At 39.7% G+C, this 14,763-nt stretch overlaps 1 protein-coding gene across 2 annotated transcripts in view; it reads left to right on the forward strand.

Moving 5' to 3' along the window:
* Positions 1–8,173: 8,173 nt before the first annotated feature.
* The window catches only part of LOC105926482 (carbohydrate sulfotransferase 15), a 57,138-nt gene continuing 50,548 nt past the window's right edge, over positions 8,174–14,763 (forward strand). The window contains exons 1-2 of one of the 2 annotated variants that reach the window (XM_012862847.3): positions 8,174–8,433; positions 14,546–14,666. The gene's annotated coding sequence lies outside the window, so the exon portion shown is untranslated. The remainder of the gene's footprint in view (positions 8,434–14,545; positions 14,667–14,763) is intronic. The other variant, XM_012862846.3, reaches the window with a different exon arrangement.

Raw genomic sequence — 14,763 nt, forward strand, 5'->3', positions numbered from 1 at the left:
TCACTTTATCAGTAAATTAAAATTTAAAAGATGCCCATGATGCAAGGCATCAAGAGTTCATGAAGCAGGAAAACATCATCAGTGTCCCACCTCCATACTTGGCCTTCAGGATGGGATGTTTTGGGTCATAACTTTGGCCTTTCACACACCAGACATACCGCCGGCCCATATGTCCAAACAGTTCAACTTTGATTTCTTGAGCTCATAGAACTGTGCACCAAAACCGTGAAGTCTTACCCCAGTTCCTCTGTTATGGTCTAACCAACTTTTTATGCTCCTTGTGGTCCTGAGTGGTATGAGTCTTGGAGTTCGGCCATGAAGTTATTGCTTATTCAGTGTACCTCTTGTACTTTTACTAATCTTCATTCGGACCTCCTGCAGATGTCGACCAGCTCATGCTGACATTATTGGGTGCATTCCCAGTCACCATTTCTTCCTAATGCAGGGATTGTCATGTTAATACTTCCAGTAGCAATCCATTATTTTTGGCTCTTTTAGGCTCTGTGAAAATGCTTGGGGAAAAAAAAAAATACAATTGTAGACCCCGCCTGGAAAAATGGGTGCATGGGACCCCAGCGTATGGTTGGCTTTTCCCCAAGAAAAACAAATGCTCAAAGAATTCAAACAGGCAATTATAAATCAATGATGTGTTTCAAGGGGAAAACACTTCTCTTTCCCCTCCAGTGACTCCTTTAGCTTCACTAAGTTAACATGGATGCGGTTTATTGATTTTTGTCAGCCTTGCAAGAGAAATATTCAGTTTTTAGTTTTTATATTGATAGGAAAAGGGCCAGCTTCCAAAGCGCAGAAAGATATGAAAAAAAAAAAACAACGGAGTGTGGTGGGATCGATGGTGAAGTCTGCTGAAGTGCTGAGGTAGCACCGTTAACTGCAGAGCCGGGTACCGATTTCTCTGTGAGATTTCGCAGTCCTGTATCTTGGAGATATCAAAGAAGATTAAGATGTGCAATAATGTTTTCCGCTTTAATCCGATCTGAGAGAACACATCCGGTTAAGTCATCATAGGGCCCCCTGGGTCCAAACAATAGATTAGCTGTATATGTGAAGCTGCTTTGTTCCTTCATAAAGGATTTTCTCATGATTTAATGGTGGCAACTTGTTTTAAACCAGAATAAAAGACATTAAAACCGAAAAGTAAAAAATTTGGACAATACCACATTCATTTCAACATGTTAGCAAAATCTTTTTCTGTTAGTGCAGACATTAGAGCTAAAGCTGAATGTAAACCTTTTCCTCTCATAACTAACACAGGCCTTGAGTTCCTGTACACTTAACTTCACCTCTTTCCAAAACAACAGCGGTGCTGTTGTGTTCAGTATTCATACTCTGAATATTTTGTCATATTACAGCTACAAGCATCAGCTTGTTTCATCTGGATTTTAAGTCATAGAACAGTACAAACCACATCATAATCATGAAGTGGTAAAAACATCATCAGCTCTTTATGACTCAACTCTTTGTAGGCTCTTTATTTGCAGTAATTACAGCTTTGCTCAGCTGGGGAGAGACATATTTGCCCTTTCTTCTTTGCAAAATTTCTCAAATGCGGTCAGAAGGCATGGCGAGTGTTTGTGCACATCATTGTTTAAGACTTGCCATACATTTTTAATTGGATCTAGGTCTGGGCCTTAATAGCACATGGATAGGACTTAATCTAAACCACTTTAATGCAGCTCTATCTGTATGTTTATGGACATTTTCTTGCTGGAAGATGACCCTCCACTCCATTGTCAAGTTTTTCGCTGCTTCTAACAGGTTTCCCCCCCAATATTAACCCTGTTTTACATAACTCTGTTCACCTTCTCATCAATCCTGACCAGCTATCCTGTCCCTACTGAGCAAATGCGCCTCCACAGCATAATGCTACCACTATCATCAGAATAGCATGGTCAGCATTATGCATAGTGTTAGTTTTATACCATAAAGTGCTTTGCAGGTAGGCTAAAAACCTTAGTATTTTTCTGTCCTTACAAGAACAACTAGTTGTCCTTTTGACAGATTTTCCCACCTGACCTGTGGATCTATGTGGCTCCTCCAGAGTTATCATGGACTTAGCTGCTTTTCTGATTAATGATACCCTAGCTTGGGCTGTCAATTTAGGTGGACACCCAGATATAGTTAATTTCTCTGTTTTCATTATTGTTAGAAATGTCTTGCCAAAAAGTCCATTGTTTTATGTATATTTTCTCATTTATTTCTATTTTCTCAGATCAAAGTTTGTCTTTTCCTCCTTGGTTTGTAGCTTTCCTGTATCTTGTTCAGCATCTTCTGTGATGTTAAAACTACGTTGCAGGCGACAGCCACAGCTCGGTGCTGTGCGCTTCCTGGATATCTTCATGGGAGCGTTTCCTTTAGAGACTGCATACCTATCAGCTTAGCCGTGCACTGCCTTATTTACTGCCCACACCAGCACGAGCAAACTCCTGCTTCAAACGTTAATGGAATAGCACACAAAGATTCTTGATTTTATTTATTACACCAACACAAATCAGTAAGTAATTCTGTTGGTAATGGTAGGAACCCAGCTTTAAACTCACAAGACTTCACAGGTGATAGAAAAGCAAGCTGTTTTTTTTTTTTTGTTTTTTTTTTTAGAGAATCAGTTGATAGCTGGAGCTAACACCAGCCCCAGTTTTAAGCCCTGAGACCACTTTTTGTGGAAAAGCCCTGTTTTTGAGGTTTCTTTGGTTCATTCATGTTCTGTTGGTCTGCGATGAACCGGCGGCCTGTCCAGGTTGTACCCTGCCTCTCGCCCATTGACAGCTGGAGATAGGCACCAGCACCCCTCGCGACCTTAATAGGGATGAGCGTTTTGGAAAATGGATGGATGGATGTTCTGTTGGTAGTTCTCCTCAGCTGCCCTGTTGTTGATCAATCACCTGCATGCCCTTGAGTCAATTTTTTGACTTTCTGAGGAGTCTTGTGAACGCCCTCAGTGAAAGGAAACGGTTTATCTTTGCAGATTAGCTTGCAAAAAAGAGCTCTTGAAACCATCAGTCAACTGTTTTAAACCACAGCTGACGTTTGTGAGTGCTCTTTGCAATGTCTATCAGCGATTACCAACCATCAGTAGAAACAGTGCCTCAGACTGGAAAGAGCTCCAACTGCTTAGCTGTATCAAATGTCCTGGCAGCACATGCTAATGGAGTTGCAAATGTGTTTATAAACTATGTCAGTAAAAAGTGATTGGGGTAAAATATCCCTGTGCATTGCATTGACCTACCCTGACCATAATCAATATTAACAATAAATTACTAGTAGTTCTGTTTAATTAAAGGTATGTAAGTAATGTAAGTAAGAAACGCCCATGTCCCTTTTTGAATAACTGCTCAGGGGGAGCGCGTGAAAAAAACTCCCAAATCCACTTTGGTCTTATTTCTTTCTACTGAGGCCTTCCTTCTCTCGTCTCTCATCTCTTCTCTCATAAACTTGTACACAGTTTGCTTTTCGCGACTCTCAGCCATTTTAAATGCATACAGTGAGAGCAGTGGAGCCACGAATGAATGGTTAACACCAAAGCTAACTGGACACATAAACACCAGAAGTGTGCATGCACAACAAGCGGAAACTAAGAAGGAACATGAATACACACTGGTGTTACGTGAATGCATCATAATGATTAGCATGTGGTACAACCAATAGATAAGGTGATAACCTTGGAACTTGAGGGGCAGAGGGGGGGCGTGGGCCGGACGAGACATGAAGGCATCCGATTGTTTTTTTCCGTTCGGACAGAATTACAGGATTGGTCAGAGTTTTTACAGTCCTTCGGCTCTCACAGAGATCAAATATTTAACTTCCTTTTTCTGAATACACAGTGTATTGACTACTCTTAGGATGGAAGTACCATTTGACCCAGTGTAACAAAAAGCCCCTCTTGCCTCTTAAAAGTTTGCATTCTCAAATGAGTGAAACAGTTTCATGTTAGAGTCTGTGCTTAAGTTTGGAAACAATAACTTGTGATAAGTCAACAGAAGCTCTAGTGGGACAGCGTGGGACAGTTCACTGTGACTGGTCCGCACATTTTGAGCCTCCACATTTGTTCACCAAAATAAAAAGGTCAGTGATGTCTCAGTTAACACAGCTTTAGCTTATCCAAACAAAAAGATTTCATTTAAATTCACTGTTCTATCCATTTAGATACAAACACTGCGGCACAAAGTCCTCCCACATTGTTTTTCTGTTTTCCAGTGAAAATACTTGTGACTTATCCTCTTTTTTTTTTGTAATGAGCCTGATAGCAAGACTTATTGTCAAAATAAGCAATCCAGAAGGTCAAGTGTGATCAGGAAAAACAACTTTAGAATGCGGGCATTAGTGAACGGGGGTTGGAAAAGCTGCCTTGTGTACTCATGTGGAGATTTTTTTTTTTTTCAGTGGAAACTGACCTAATGTTTAAGTGATTCATACACAGCATTCAATACAGCGTTTTTTCCGATAATCTGGTCTTGAACCTTCCGTGGAATGTTTGGGTTTCTTTCTTTTGAGGTGATGTGTTTGTTGCTGAGTCTGGTTTAACTCCCTGGAGCTCTGGCAGCTGCTACGGTGGGGTACTTTCCAACTTGCACGTTGCTCATCTTTCTCATTTCATGCTGAGCATGTGCATCAAGTCTGAGCACTTATTAAACACGTGCTATTAGTTGATATTTGCTCAAGTTCAAGTATAATTTTATATTTTGCTTTCTACTTCACAAGTATTCGCTAATGCAAACAAGAGCTTGGAGGAACAAGAACAAAAGAATAAGATCCCAGATACAAGTAGCCGAAATGAGCCTCCTCCAGAGGGTGGCCGGCTCAGCCTTAGAGACACGGTGAGGAGCTCTGTTATCAGAGGAGAGCTCAAAGTAGAGGAGCTGCTTCTCCGCATCAAAAGGAGTCAGTTGAGGTGGTTTGGACGTCTGTTCGGTATGCCCACTGGGCGCGTCGCTTTGAAGGTTTTCCGGGCATGTCCCAAAGGGAGGTGACCCCAGGGAAGATCCAGCATTAGCTGGAGGGACTGTATATCCTGTCTGGCCTGGGAACACCTTTAGGAATGGGGAGAGGGATGTCTGGGTTTCCTTCCTGGACACGTAGCCCCGGCGAATCTCAGATAAACAGAAGACGATGGATGGATGGAGTTATAATCAAGAAATTCCTAACTGCATTGGGAAGACAATTCTTAGGTAATAAAAATGTGGAGGAGCAAATGAAGGGCAAAGACAAACCCCCCCATTACGTAAGATTCTGCCGAGTATTTTTCCCAAATTCCTTTCATATCATCTTACATTTTAATATGTCCATATGCCTTCTAATGAGAAATGAGGCTGAGGATGGCTGCAGTTTTCGAGCATAACTGTCTTCAGATGTGGAACATATTGCAGACGGAATGACTCAAATATTTGCCCTGGATGAGTTGATTAAGAAGTGGCCTACAATTACACAGTCACCTCCTGATCAGACCGTTCTCATTCTATCTGATTCATTTAAGATAATCCAAGAGTGAGATGCAGCATGCAAAACTTGGTATTGTGAGGAGATTACGTTATTTAAAATCCACAACTGTCTTCAGGTTGTTATTTCAGTAAACAGAAGAATAATACGCATCGTTGAAAACATTGGTTTTGTTGACGTATGAGCTGTGATGGGGGGGGAACTGAACACATATTGCAGTAATAGAGTTGCCGATTATGGACTCAGCAGAAAGAAGAGCTGTGATAACATCACTAAAACCTAATCTGGAACTGTGCATTTCCAAAGGAAGTGTCTCATTTTGTGACTCACTCTGATGGTGACCACATACTACATAATCATTGTGGTTGAGCAATGATTAGTGTAGGGCTGGTTAGAGCAGATACATCAAGATTAATCATTTTCCTTCCGTCTGCTAGACCTCCTCGTTGAAGAGTTACTGTGCCTCGCAAAAGTGTCCGTACCCTTTGATCCTTTTTGCATTTGCGTTCAGTATTTCATTGGAATTGTCCCTGACAGATAAACAAAAATAAGCAAACGACATATAATAACCCTCCGATGTCTCATTCAGAGGTGGGTAGTTCTACTCTCTTTTTAAATCTTACATTTTCAGGGACTGAGGGAATGGACGGAAGGAAGTTTATGTCCAGAGCTGGAAACAAGCAGGCCTAATAATGTAATTAATAGGGTATTGAAAGGAGAGGGTGCCGTCCTGGATGACATCGAGACTCTTTACCTGAAGAGAATATTAAGGAATTGTCAATGGTCAAAAAGGATGGAATTGGTGCCCATAGCCGTGTTTCCATCAACATCTTTTTTTATGTGTATTTTGAAGAATCACATTAGACAAGGTTGATGGAAGCAGATACATTCAAAATAACTTCCTCAATATAGCAAAAAAGGTTTTGACGCTTGATTGAGGTGATTTTTTTTATTTTGAAAAAACTTTATGCGTGAAATGGGTGGTGGAAATACATTTGCCAAATAAGTTCTGACGTAGCAAACATTTACCTCACATGGCAGAAACATACTGATCAGCTGTTTCTTCTAGCAGTGTCGTTCCAGATTTTCCCATGATACACAGAATTTTGCAACGTCTCCGGATAGCATGTAACATCCCCATTACTAGTTGACATGACGGAACAATTACAACTTGGCCGACAGCAACGCATCACTGAAAACCTCTCTCCTTTTGTTCAGATGTGTGCCCCATGCTATTCTGCAACCTTTACTTCCTGTTTATTACGGCCATGCGTGACGTCAGCTTCTGACAAATTTATACTTTGCGTAGCCTGGCTTGTTCCGACTGTACAGAATGTCACAGCAAGACTCTTAACCAGGATCAACCGAAGAGAAAACATTACTCCTCTTCTGGCCTCCCTGCACTGGCTCCCTGTACTTTATGGGAAACATTTTAAATTTTTGATCTTGACGCTCAGGGCACTTCAAGACCAAGCTCCTGAATATATTCAGTACTTATTAGAGCCTTACTGTTTCTCTCAGACGTTAAGATCATCTGACCAGAGGTTGTTGGTAGTACCAGGGACTCATTTTAAAAGTTGTGAAGAGCCCAAGGCTCTGGAACTCTCTCCCACTGTCCCTGCACTGTGTGACCTCCACTGAGTCTTTGAAGAAGGCGCAATAGACAGATTTTTATATCGACAGGCCTTTAACTAGACTGCTATGTATATGATGTTTTTCTGTTTCTGTGTTTGTGAGGCCCTTTGTGATTTTCTTGTCTGTGAAATCCAATCCTGGAGACAGGGGTGAAGATTCACCTTTCAGCAGGACAATGTCCCTAAAAACTCAAGCAGAAATGCGATAGAAAAGTGTTGCTTAACGCATAGTCTTGCGTTACAATGACCCAGACGATGTCCATATCAAAATGTAATACAGAATCTGTGGTAAGACTTGAGGACTAACATTCATGGATGCTCAGTATTCAACCCAACTGAGCTTCAGCTATTTTCCTAAGAGATGTGCAATGCTGGCAAGGACATACTTCAAAAGAGGTGCAGCTGTAATTACTTGAAAATGTGGTTCCACAAAGTTTGACCAACTTTATTTGTGAAAAAAATGTAAAAACAACATAGCATTTTTCTTTCATATATATATATATATATATATATATATATATATATATATATATATATATATATATATATATATATATATATCCATCCATTTATTTTCCAACACGTTTATCCCTATTGGAGTCGCGAGGGGTGCAGGTGTCTATCTCCAGCTGTCAATGGGCAAGAGGCGGGGTACACACACACACACACATATATATATATATATATATATATATATATATATATATATATATATATATATATATATATAATCTACTATTGAGATCTTGCACACAAGCAGGGCTTCAGGGCCACCAGCGCCCTAAATTTGGACGTCAGAGTCAGGTGCTGGAAAACCTGTCGTCATGAAACATAATTAATCTCCATATGCTACTGTTGGTGAGCTTTTTAAATGAAAAAAAAAAAAAAGATAGACTGCAGTTCTGCACGTGTGTAGGCTACTTTTCTAAGATTGTATGCTTAAAAAATGTGTAATTTATCTGTTTCTCCAATGCTTCCCGTCGGCTGTGATTATTATTGTCGTCCGTGGGGGATGTCCTCTCCTCGTGTCTCACCCCTCACCCTCACCCACCAGCGAACAGAAACAGAAAGAGAGGGAGAGAGAGAGAGAGGGAGAGAGAGAGGGAGCTCCTTCCTCCGCTCATACCAAGAGCGCTGGAGACAGAGACAGTCACATATCACAGTCCACAACTTCTCCTCCTGTGGGTACCGTCGGATTAGCAGGAACATGATAATCACACGGATTTATACATGTCATTGGATGCGTGGGCAGCGATCGGCGTGAAAATACTCGATCAGGCGATGAGAAGTTGTGATATCCGGCTGATCGTGTGAGCGCTGCTGCCGGCTTCAAGCAAGAAAACTCATGGTGGGTTTTTATTTATTGTTCTATTACTGATCGTCTTCTTTTTTTTTAATTTTATTTTAAAAAGCCAGATCTCATATTTGTTTCTGTTTTCTGGGTTGCCTGTGTCTGTGAAGGGAGCACGGTGCAGAAATGGAAAAGTTTTGAGGTGGCTGATTTGACTCTCTGTATGTATGTGTCTCTGTTCCTACAAGCGGAGACATCACCTAATATAACGGAGTCCTTTCAGCGATCAGGCGCCCGCCGCCTGCGCACAGAATGAATGGTTCACTATGTATTCTAATCTAACTTGACTTGTTTTACTGCTTTTTTTTAAAGCGGAATGCTGTGTCTGAGGTAAGAAAAATACAATTTCAACCCGATCGATCAGTTGTCCCGGACTGGTTCGGAATAAATCAGTCAGGGGTGGGTGGGATTTATAAAAAAAAAAAAAAAAAAAAAAAAATGTATATATAAAATAAGATTAGGCTGCTATTCATGAGAGGTGGTATTTTCAGGAAAAACAAAAGGATTTTCTGCTGACCAATGAGAGGATTGGAAACCTCAGGGCGCACCAAGTGGTCCTCTGTGGCCTTTGTCCAAGCAAACGACTCCCACCAGACCACATACTGCTAGGAAGCATGTGGGAATGACTGGAAGCGCCAGACTTCTCTGTAAAATAAATCAAACTCACCCTAGGTGTAGTTTGTCATCTGCAGAACAATGCGTCCTGATACGTTTTTTCGGTTAGTTTGGCCAGTTTGTTGTAAATCACTATTTAATTAAAATAAAAAATAAGCCTCTAGGAAAACCTCTGATGGCATCACATAAGATAGAGTCAAATCACGTCTGTTACCCAAGTTTGTGCACACAAATGAGGAATTTAGCTTTGCTACTCTCAGTATACAGACATTTTAAATATAGACATGAATAATTTTTTTAAAGAGAATTTATATTGCACGGAAAACATTTCACAGATTAAATTGGTCCGTAGCATAGCTGGGATTTTTCTTTCTAACATAACAGTAAATAAAAATGCATGTAACACAAACAACTGCTTGCAAAGTATAGGATAATTTTCACAAATGTTTGTCACACAAAGACAGATTGCAGGTATTCAATCAGAGGCTGCCGTGCTTTAAGAAAAGACTGTCATTTTTCTTTCATCGCGTATCGTGTTTTCTCGAAATGAAAACTTTTAGCAAGGTCTCTTAGTCTAGACATGCATAATGTGATGCAAAAGAGAATTGTATTTAGACAGTTATATTACAAAAGAAGACAAGGTTAAATTGGTACAAATAATACTACGAAGAGTTCTTTGGAGTACTGCCATTTGCATTTTTCTTGTTTTTTTTCCCTGTATATTCGTGATTATTTAATCAAAATTCTCTTTCAAATCTGTCTGTGTTCTGCATAGCTGCATCAGAAAGTTGCATGGCATTTTTGCATGAGAAAGCTGTTTGTGAGGAGGACCAGGACATACCGAACTTGGCAGATTTTATTATGAAAGATCTCCAGTGATCATTTAATCTCCAAGTTATTTTTTTTAATATTTCATAATGCATTTCCTATATTTCTTTTTTTTTTTCACAACCAAGATTGGCAAAATACAGTGCACAGCCCTATCAAGTTGCCTGTTTTTCTGCTTCAAAAAAAAAAAAAAAGACATCATGATAAATAGTTACAAAATATGTGCCTCCTTTACTGTGTCATACAGTATGTCGTGTATAATTCCAATGAAAAACAAACAAATCTTTTAGTTTGTGCCATTTTAAAGTGTCACACCCTTACGCTGCGTTTAGACCGAACACTGTTTGAGCGTCAAAAAGGCATCCAACAGGTAACAGGTCAACTTGGACCCTTGTGCAGAGCATTTTGACGCTCTGAGCTGAGTCTGGACAGACTGGTCTGATGCACGTTGGGGGGAGCTACCCTGTTTTTTTCCTCAAATACGGGAAGATATTTACAAAAGGTTTGATAACTTGCCCGACATCCCAACTTCCTTGCTAACCCTCCTCCAGGCATGGTCCTTTACTGTCTCTGTAGTGATAGCTCGGCTGATCATAGATTATAAAATGGGCATAAACAGCGATGACGAGTTTGTTGACTTCCCAGCTTTTCCTGGTCTTTCCGGGGGTTGCACTACTATGTCACATAGTGGGGTTTCTTTGGTTGATGCTCCGTGTCCAGTTGCAAATGTTCAGATTTTCCAACTCTAGCATCTGCTGATTTGGATGCTCAGACATTTGAAATCTCAAAACATGCCACACCCGATAGGTGAAACACGTTGCAGGACCTCTCGACCCCCCTAGAGCGCGTCCACCATAGACTTTGCAAGTAAAGCGGACGCCCCTGACACTCAAATCGCATTATACTTACAAACTAATACTTTGATGAATGCCTTTCGATTCAGTTTCAGCATTTAGTCTTCTTGAGTACACAACTATCATGAATTGAAGAGAACTTGGTTAGCATAAAGTAAAGCCGAGTTTTCTAATAGAATTTTCCTGACATTTAATCTTTTGCAACCTTTGGTTAGAATCACGGTTTGCAGATATTACAAGGGCACAACATGATATTATTACAGAAAGGTATCAGTCAGAAGAAGCCATTTGTGATTGTGTACACACAAAAATATGGAGAGAAATTTGTTCCAATATTATTGCAAGCAAAGAGCATGTTCCAAAACGTGAAATAAAAAAAAACATTGTTTAAAAATTTATATCTTTAGATTTCTTTTTTCCCTTCTTTTTTTACATTGCAGTTTAATTTTTTTTTTCATTCTGTTCAAATTGAGTAATACAGATTATGTTCTCCACACTTCCTCTGAAGGGTGAAGCAAACGGACGACATCATAGAAATGTGTCTTTGCTCCACCCTTCAGAGTAAGCGCTGCCACAGAAGTCTGCCAAATGTAATCTCTAAAAAGTAATTTAAAACAATGTCTAAAAAAACTGTCTAAAAAAATAATAAATAAAAATAGAAAAAATAAAACCTGAAAAAAAGCTGCAAAAAATAGCAAAGTACACAAATGTAGGTTCAACTTTTGCATATACGCATGATACATTTTGATGCAAAAAGTTACACACACTACACATGGGCTGATACAGGATGATATGATAACCTTCAGTAAAAATGTCATTGTTTCATAGTTTAAAGCAAAAGTGTATCACCGTCAAGTTATCTGCAAAAATGATTTATTATAATTTCAATGTTCACATCTAAACTAATTCTGTCTGGTGTATTTAGTAATATTTTGAAGTGCATATATGTTACTTATTGATGTTCTACCCTCTACGTTTTGTGTTTTTAATTAGTTTTTGCTCCTGCGACGTCAATGTCTGTGAAAGGTGCTATAGAAACAACATTTTGCTTACTTTTACTTACTTATGGAGTCACAGAAGCAGAACCAGCTGATATCGGCTAGCTAATAATAGTTAGTTAATTAGTCGAGCTATGTGCTCCGGCAGCAGTCGACCTCTTTAGCACGCACGTTGCTCAACCATTTTTGAGTTGTTTGTTTAATCAACATTATCTTTACGTAGAAATGAAGATGCTTTTTCAATGTTGATTAGATTTGCAAGATCGAAACAAAATTCACAAACAAATGATCCAACACAAATACCTGATGAAAATGCCAACTGGGAACATTCTTCTCTGTTCAAGATACAAAGCGGAGTGACCGCTAGCCTGCAGATGGGCGTAAACAGCAGAATCTTGGTTTGATGATGTTGCTTTTCTGTGCTCGTCCATCCCTTTGTCCAGTGGCTGCTTATGTGAGAGTTTTAGAGAAACTGAGACGTTTATTTTCTCAACGTGGCGATCGGTTAGAAACCTGATGATCATCGTTTGCATGTGAGCAACTAGTTTTGATTGTCACAATTTACCTCGTTGAGCCACTACGCAAAGGCCAGTGCTTATAAGAGGGTGTTTATCTGTAACTCCTCAGACTGAAGAAGCCTCTTGGAGAACAGGTGAAACGTTTCAACGATGAAGAACCTGTCCAGAGGACCTACTCAGTCTTTCTTTTGTCTTTTCAACCTGGATTCTTGAGATGCATCAGGACAGTATGATGGAAAGTTTAGTTGGTTTGAAACATTAGCTTTCTAAAACCACAAAACACATTAATTCTGGTAATCAGCACCAATCCTACTACATAAATGCTATGCTGTAGTGTCATCAGGATTGGGTATCTATCATATTACCTGATTCTCAGTATTGTGACCCTCACTGTCAGATTGTGTCTGACAGTAAGCTTTGGAGATTTTTCTCGACTACCGTCATCACGGCTCTCGGTGTGTGCGGGGCAAGATAAACATGGATATTGTCCGGCCTGCTGGCCAGCGGCTAAAATAAACGTGTACGTGTGTAATATGATGTTCAGGCCCCAGACACACAGGAAATGAGAGATTGCTAAGGAATTGCTTTTAGAAGCTTTGATCAATAAAAACAAAACAAACACATTTATCAAACATTGAAGTGCTTCAGCTACATTTATATAACTGGATTCTTTAGTGTTTGGTTAAATCATTTTCAACCTAACTCCAATCAGAGGTGGGTAGTAACTAGTTGCATTTACTCAGTTACATATACATTTTTGAACAAAATGTACTTTTAGGAGTAGTTTTGCGGCACTGACCTTTTTGCTTTTACTTGAGTCGTTTTATTACTCAAGTATCACTACTCTTACTTGAGTAAAATTTCTGGCTAATCTGCCTACTGCGAGCAACTTCATGAATAAAGAACATACGTGTTTTAACCAAAAATGCACCAGAGGGACAAAAACACAGAGTTTATGTTAAAATGAGACGTCTTATTTGCACACAAGCTTTGTTGTTTTAAGTTTATTTTTTTTATCCCCTGTGCTCATTGAGCCATTTGGAGGTCAAATGAACATACAGTAAACAGTACATATTGTCATTGTAAGTACTTTGAGTAATTTCTTGGCTGACTTCGTTTTACTTTTACGTGAGTAATAATAATACGTTGAAGTAGTGCCACTCTTACTTCAGTACAATTTTTGGCTACTTTACCCACCTCTGGCCCCAATCCTAGTGCCGAAAATATATTTTATTTGCAGTACTTGAGCTTTCAATTAAGCTCCTGTGCCACTACTGTTTTCTGTGTGTGTGGTTTTAAACACAAAGGTAACAGGGAAATAAAGGCAGAAGAGTATGGCGGCAGGTGGGGATAACTGTAAAGCTGAGGCACATTGGAACTTGTGGGTAATTGTAGTGACAGCAGCTTAAACAGCAACATATTTTTAGGTTATACTACAGTTGGCACTATCTTTGAGTTCATTAACATAAATTAATGGACCTTGGTTGTTTCAACCTACATGGATCCTGTTTTTTTAATGAGGTCTCGGGAATTCATAACAGTGACTAAAAATAAAAGTCACGGTACATCAGTTTTCTAACCGTTATGATCATGTGCACGTGTAACTGAGAGACAGACAGAAGAGACAGACACCGAAACTTACAGCCAATTAAGAGTCACAAGCGTGTGTCTGCAGTATGAAAGGAGCACCAGGAGAAAAACACAAAAAAGAAAAAAACAAATACAAAAAAACATAAAACCTTCATGCTGATGACACATTTGCACATTATTCAGCTCACAGCTAACATGCCTTGAGAATTCAATAAATATAAACTAATTTGAAAAAAGGCATTCAAGCCAGTAAAGCCTTGCAAATATATACATGTGAAATGGAAGAAAAATAATAATTTTAACGTGGGATGTGCATTTGTGTTTAGCTCCATGTTGTCGAACCACCGTTCACCGCAACTACAGCTGCGAGTCTTTTGGGGGTTGTGTCTTCCTGCTTGGTAGATGCAGACCCTGAAATCCCTGCCCTTTTGTCTTTGCCCTTAATAGCTCAGGTTCAGTCATTCTGGACAGAGAGCGTCTGTAAATAGCAGATTCTTAACGCCTTACCACAGATTCTCAGCTTTATTTAGGTCTCAGCTATGACCAGGTCATCACAGCACATTAATATGTTTTAATCTAAACCATTCCTTTGTAGCTCTCGCTGTAAGTTTCGAGTCATTGTCCTGGAACAAGGAGAACCTTTGCCACAGTCTCAGGTCCTCTGCAGCTTCTGACAGGTTTTTCTTCATTATCGTTCTTTGTTTAGCTCCATGCATCCTCCTATCAACTCTGACCAGCTTCCCCTGTCTCTACTGAAGAAAAGCGTCTCTGCAGCATGATGCTGCCACTGCCACTTAATGTGTCCCTGTGAGGATGTGGTGTTCAAGGTGACTTGCAGTATTAGTTTTTCTCCACACATAGGATTTTGCATGCAGGTAAAAAAAAACCAAAAAACTTAACCATGACTTTACATGACTTGTGGCA

The sequence above is a fragment of the Fundulus heteroclitus genome, chromosome 10 (genome assembly GCF_011125445.2).
Source record: "Fundulus heteroclitus isolate FHET01 chromosome 10, MU-UCD_Fhet_4.1, whole genome shotgun sequence".
In the NCBI taxonomy this organism is placed as follows: domain Eukaryota; kingdom Metazoa; phylum Chordata; class Actinopteri; order Cyprinodontiformes; family Fundulidae; genus Fundulus; species Fundulus heteroclitus.